The 6899-nt window shown below is 31.0% G+C and overlaps 1 long non-coding RNA gene across 1 annotated transcript in view; it reads left to right on the top strand.

The window, feature by feature from the left end:
* Window positions 1-6899, top strand: part of LOC136797356 (uncharacterized) — a 493983-nt gene that overhangs the window by 207213 nt on the left and 279871 nt on the right. Inside the window, exon 3 of the long non-coding RNA XR_010845183.1 lies at window positions 2310-2342. This is a non-coding gene — a long non-coding RNA (uncharacterized lncRNA). The remainder of the gene's footprint in view (window positions 1-2309; window positions 2343-6899) is intronic.

The raw sequence follows: 6899 nt of genomic DNA, 5'->3' as shown, positions 1-6899 counted from the left end.
GTGTTTGGCGTTTAGGTCACCTAGTATGATGTGTTGTCTGTCGTTCTCGATGTCACAGAGAAAAGTCTTGAGTGTGTCCGGTTTGGCACTGGGGCTTCGGTAGACGTAAGTGATTTTGTGGGAGTGTTCTAGTCTTACTTGTATTGTGATGGCTGTGTGTTTGTTGTCGTGAAGTGTGGATCCGTCGATGAGTCTGGATGGGACGTCATCACGCACCAGTAGTGCGACGCCGCCGTGTATGGGGGAGTCAAGTCTGTAAGTAGTGTACCCGCGGAAGTATGTCTGTGTGTAGATGCTAAGTATTGTGTCCATAAGTGCGACTATGGATGGCCTACGAGAGGCCAGTAGGGTTTCTAGCTCAAGTTTTCGTTTCATGAGCCCTGTTATGTTATAGAATGTAATTGATTTTAGCTATAAATGTTTTTGATTTTGGAAAAACATTATGCTTAAAATTATCGTGCTAAAAGTATCCATAAATTTCAAAATTAGACCTGGCGAACATGCATAACACTTCTCATAACAATATGACAAAAAAATACTCTCCTAACTGGGAAACATTGCCTCCCAGATACTGGTTAAAAAGGGTATAAATTTTGTAGTTCTCCTGCACCACTAGCTTTCTTTGAACGGGATCCAATATAAAAAAAAAAAAGAAAAAGTTCGATTTACAGGAAATTTATGATCGAAAAGTACTTGAGCACGGTATTTTTTTTTTTTTTTTTACTTACTTAAGTTAGACTTTTTTAAATATGAAGTATATATTCTTAAATTTAAATTTCTTTTGAATATTTAGAATGAAAATATCTTTGTAAAAATCAAGTAAACATTTTTTTAGTGTTGTTTACATTTGCACACTGCCCCCCTTTTTTTTATGAAAGAAACTAGATAAATCAAACTACTGAAAATATTTTTTAATTATTAAATACAATCACGATTTTTTCATATTTTTTCATTAATATCAGTGCTTAGTTATGAAATTCTCTGCCAGGCTAGAGATCTGTGAATTCCATACCATACAAGTTTCCTTAATTCATTTGTTCAATTTCGCTACCTGAACTCGACGTAAAATGTTATAGTATTCAGTGGACTTTAGAAAATTGTGTTTTCTAATTTATTTTTTTATTCATTGCGAAAGTTAATTGTTGTCTAGAGGTTACTTTTCTCAATCAAAAGTAATTTACCAAGCTAATTTTGGATTTTAATGCAAATTGGAATGAAATAAGATTACATAACATTTCTTTTTGGAGTTTCCTTTTTTGTTTTTAACCTAAAATAAACTAAAAATAATTAATTAGATTAACAAAATCGCTTTTAACGAAATGAGAAAAAGAACACGTTTTGAAAGTGTTTGTACATATTTCCTTTCTGTAATTCAGTAAAAAAATTAATAATTAGTAATTTGTATGTAATTCTCATGAATTCATTATTGTTTGAAGGTTGTGGATTAGATAATGAAATGACTCAGATGGTCGATATGTCCAACTCGAGATATATAAGGGGATTGTGAAATAATTGTGTTTTGGAAAATTATATAATTAACACCAAACAAATATTACACACTGTATAAAATATAAAAATATCAAATTGACTTAAGTTTTATAACCGTGTCTAGATATGGAATGTACTGGGTAGATTTTTTTTTTCCCTCTAAAACAGAAAATAATATTTAAATTAATAGATTTCATTACATAAACGAAACATAAATCAAATTAAATAAACCCTTTTTTACCGTTAGTACTTGAAGGTATCCCCTGAAATACTTATCTTAGGTTTTGATGTTGTTTTGATTAAGTTTAGTCTCACTTATTGGGTAGAGAGATGGAGGCCATGGTTCTGTGAAAAGGGCTTCTTTTCCGTATTAGTTATCTATAAGTCTGGTAGTATAGGAATAAAATAAATAAATAGTTGTATTGAAAATATAAGAAATAATGTACTATCTGATACATGGATTCTTTAAAAAATACAAATTACTTTAATATTTTGCTGTACTGTTAGAACTCAAGTATTATATATGTGAACCTTAGAGAACCATAAACATCGTCACACAAGTTAACTATTTTTCTGGGCATAGAAAATCTTTTCTTTTACCTGTGTGCTTATAACTCAAAGAAAACGTTTTCTGGTATTGATTCTAATGGAAATTATTTGATTCTAATTCGCCTAACAGAATTTAGATAGTCTGGAAGTGTTTACTGTTTTAGTGAAAAGTTCATAATTAGAATGTATAATAAAAATCTTTTAAATCAATATTAAATAGTTATGATTATAGTTTCATAGCTTTCTTCATAACTTTTCTTATTCTGTTACAGATCTTTTAAAACTACATTGACGTAAATTCTTTGGTAAGTGATAAATTTCTTTATGTTTTGTAATTTTATTGTAGTATTATATTTTTTAAAAAAAACACTGGTGTATATATATTTATTTGTATTTATTGTTTTGTTTTTTATTGGGTCTAAAGATCTTGCATATCTTTAACCTCATTACTAAAACCATCTCCCGCCTGTCTTGGACTACTGGTTTATAGTTTGCAGTATGCAGCTCTTTCACTTATTTGTTTATTCTAGGTTTCAGGTCTTTCAAGTGGCCCCTTGCGAACTATAATGTCATTCATTGTTGAGTAGACACTTCCTTAACCTCCTTGCCTTTATATCTTAACATTCATTCACATTCACATGACATTCGTATGTCGTCAGGATACATTTTTCGGCTTACAATCATATACTTTGTTTTTTCTTAATTTACTTGCAAACCGATTTCCTCAGCTTTTTTTTTTATTATAGTCGTTGCAAATCTTTTCATGTCATATTGGCTACTTCCTAGAATGGCAATGTTGTTCGTGTACGCTGGAATTATGTTTCATTCTAATGTGCACCCCACCATTTTCGCGTGATGTTCTTGTAAGCACTTTTTCTTGGACTATGTTGAACATTAGCGGAAGTCCACCTGCCTCAGACCTGTCCGAACTTCGAAGGCTTGAGATAGTTCTTGTATTTAGTATCATTTGTACATGTTTTTATTAGTCTTACCAACTTCCCGGAGATCCCCAGGTGAGGCTTGAACTTTCAAAGACAGTTTCTATCAACAGATTCATAGGCTGCTTTCAAATCGATCAATAAGTTGTGCACATCCTTATCTACGATATTTCCCTAATAAAGTAGGTATTTATTTACGGTATTTACCCCATGATTGTTACTTTTTCTTCGTATACGTCAATTTGGTTCAACGTCGCTTTTAGTATATACGTTAAAATAAGCGAGTTTCCTGACTTTCACCTACATCGTAATATTAATCGTTTACACTGTTTCACGAAATCTTTGATTGGGATAAATTAAGAATTAATTAGTTCAGAGAAGTTTGGCAATATAATCAAACTGTAATTAGGAAGGTTTACTACTAAATCTATCTTGTGGTTAATCGCATTTGAATGTGGCTTTCTAGTATATTTACAGTATTCAAAAGACCAAACCATATTTGTGACGTTAGTTATTAAAAATACAAATTGATTAGTTGACTTATAGCAGAGTTACCAAATATCTGAAACTCTAATTTAAACGTGTTCTGAGAAATGTATGGATATGCCACTTAAAGTATTGCACCAGTTAAATATGCCAGTCCTTATTATCTTTGTTAATGACGAAAACGTTATTGAATTATTTCATAATATATGGATTTTTTAAAATTTATTGATTAATAATATATTTATACATTCTTGTCGTTGATCAATATCAACACATGGCAAGGAGTGCTCCTCAAAGATAGACTCTGCCACACTGGCTGCATTCCTAAGATAAGGCTATATTTCGAAGCTATATTCTTTTATTAGATTGAATCTACCGCTATGCCATTTTATTTGTCCATGAAGTTATTGTATTATAACTAGTTTAGTTAGTTTAATTATTTTTTTTAGTAATAAATGTTGATGTATTATATTGGAAGAAGATAATTGACCGTGTGAAGTAGATTGGAGGAAGATAGTCCGGGTTGTGGTCAATAAAGGTATCAAAATTGTAAAAGAAAACTATTTATTGTTAACTAACGTTTCACCCCACTTTGCAGGGCTAAATGAGAAAACAAGATACTAACTAACATTTTAGAATTAACAGAACATTAAATCATAATAAAGAGTCATTCCACAATCTCGTCAATTGATGTAAAATTAAATCGAGCAATATTTAAAAAGCGCCTGAGATTAATAACGGCATGAAACCTTCCACTCCCGCCTTCCATGATAGCCTCACTTATCTGACTTTTTAAACAGACAATTATAGCTAGTAGGTTGGTCGATGTACGACATGTCACGATCTCACAAGAAGAGATCATAACACAAAAAAGCCAATCCTTCCCCGCCGGACCCGCCCCACTAAGATCCCCGGGAAGCGATGGCCCTATATCACTTTTGAAATATTAGCTTAAAACGGGAAGAGAAGACTTTAAGATAGTTAAATCGAGCAATTTTTAAAAAGCGGCTGAAACTGAAAAACGACATAAAATGAAAATTCGTGCCGCTTTTCAATTTCAGGCGCTTTTTAAATATTGCTCTATTAACCTATATTAAAGTCTCATCTTCCCGTTTTAAGCTAATATATCAAAAGTGATACAGGAACATCGCTCTCCGGGGTTCTCAGCTGGGCGGGTCCGACGGGGAAGGACAAAAACATTTCAAAACTACTGTTAAGTTTATAGAGTATATGTAAAAACTAAAATTAATAAAACATTAATAATAACAATATGAGGTATACATGTTGGTAGACTGGAGGCAAGTTGTTAATAAATATAGCCAGGTGTGATGTATGTTCTTAACATAGATCTTGACACATAAATTGTTGGAGTTGGTGTATTATAGTTCGAATAAAATGTAATTTAGATCGCCCTCACACACTAATGCTGTTTTATAAATGCTTTACTCTTATCTTTTCTTTAAGTTTAAGCAAGAATTACTTATAAGAACAGAACCTAAGCAGTAAATATCTCGGTAGTTTTCTACCATGTAAGTGAAGAAGTAATGGATAAGTACTATGTGTATTCTCAACCTTTTAGAGCATAGATATCCACTCTTAAAATCAATGAAAATTTGTTTAAAAGTATAATACTGAGTAATGTGATGGAAGTAGAAGTAGCAAAACCTTAGAGGAATTGGACTTGGAGAAATGCCTGCTAGAAATAAATTAATATAAATATCTTTTTTTCCCAAGACTTTCCACTTACATGTACTATTTTTCTCATTTTAAAAACTGTTAAATACTCATCTTAATGACGTAAATCCCCTACCATGTGTTAGTAATACTCGTATTATTATGTTACACTAATCCTAACTCCCTCCAATAATCCCCAAGAGTTGATTAAAAATCGATTGGATATTTTTTTTTATCTCAAAATAACGAACAAAACCATTTGGTTAAAATAATTATAAATAATTGAAACTGAAACTGTTTCATAAAAATTCTATTCTATCCTGTCTGAATTAGATTTCACTTTTATTGAAACTGAAACCAATTGGAAGAAATATGTTCTAAACGGGTAGCACCGATTCCAGTTGTTTGCTAAGGGAATACTGGGAAGTTAATAAAACACTTTTTTTTCCTACACCATCTCCCTTATTTGTCGGACCACCAATTGGGAGAGCTAGGAATTTGACCCCACACGTGTAGCCCATTCTCTCGAGTACCTCTGCATCCTTTGTGGGGTTCCCAGGATATTAATATATTGCCCTTCCCCCATCCTTGTGATGATATATATTTTTTCTAGAATGTGGGGCTAAGTTGTGGCATTGGTACAAACTGTTTATTCAGGTTTTAGAAGAAATTTCAATATACAACGGAATATAGACTAATACGATTATAAGCAAATCTTTTTTACATTTACATGGAAAATATATTTGAACTTTAAAATTTATTTTCTTAGATCAATTCATGATATGTTTTATTATTTACATTTTTTTGCCTGTTATATATTTACCGGTACTTACTCCAGTAAATCACTTTTTTTTTTTAACTACCTTAAAATCCTAGTTATTTTAAACCAGAAAAAGGTTACCCATATCTAGCTGAAGAACATTTCTTGAACCATGGCAGCCACCCAAGAAATATAATAAAGGAAATTATGGTCAGTTTTAACCCTCAGCATATTGGCATATATAATAATTTGAATAGCATCTTAGTGATTTAGGTTCAAATGACTGGAAAAATTATAAATTTGTTTTATAACTTATTATAAATTTGTATTTTAACATTGTATAAATGGATAAGAGCTGAATGTTAATTTTAATATTTTTTAATTTTTTATTTTTACACCTCTACAATACTTTTGCAAATTAAAAGGTGATAATTGGAGTCAGTCATTTTTTCGACAGAAATACTCGTATATTTATTTCTAATCAAAGTTGAAAATTATTCACTTTCGTTTACACCTTTACTACAAACTCCGCTGTCTACTTTCAAGCGGGATTGTTGAGTATATTGGTCGATAACTCAGTCATTTCTATAAATGAAAGTAAATAAAATATAATTACTAATTAATCTCTAATAGTTAAATATAAAAAAAGAACCTGACTTTTTTTTCAGACCGTTTTTCGATTTCAGGGGCTTTTGAGATATTGCTCGAAACTAAACTATCTTAAGTCACCTCTTCCAGTCTTAAGTAAGTATTTCTAAACTGATATAGGACCCGGAAATTAACGGGCTAGCTCACTGGCCAGTAGACAACAGTTGATACTTATACAATTAGTTTTTATTAGCTATTATTAAAATCGAACAGAGAGAAGGTTTACACTTAAAAACCTTAATTTTCTTCTTAATCATACGATTATTTCTGTAAATGGTTATAATAATAAGAATTAGAATGATAAATAATGAAAATAAACTTAAAACACATTTTTCTCTCTTATTTTATTTATTCTT

Source organism: Halyomorpha halys, unplaced genomic scaffold, assembly GCF_000696795.3.
Source record: "Halyomorpha halys isolate HHAL.00 unplaced genomic scaffold, Hhal_1.1 Scaffold35.1, whole genome shotgun sequence".
NCBI lineage: Eukaryota > Metazoa > Arthropoda > Insecta > Hemiptera > Pentatomidae > Halyomorpha > Halyomorpha halys.
Note: the sequence above shows the minus strand (reverse complement) of the source record. Positions and strands in the feature narration are given on the sequence as shown.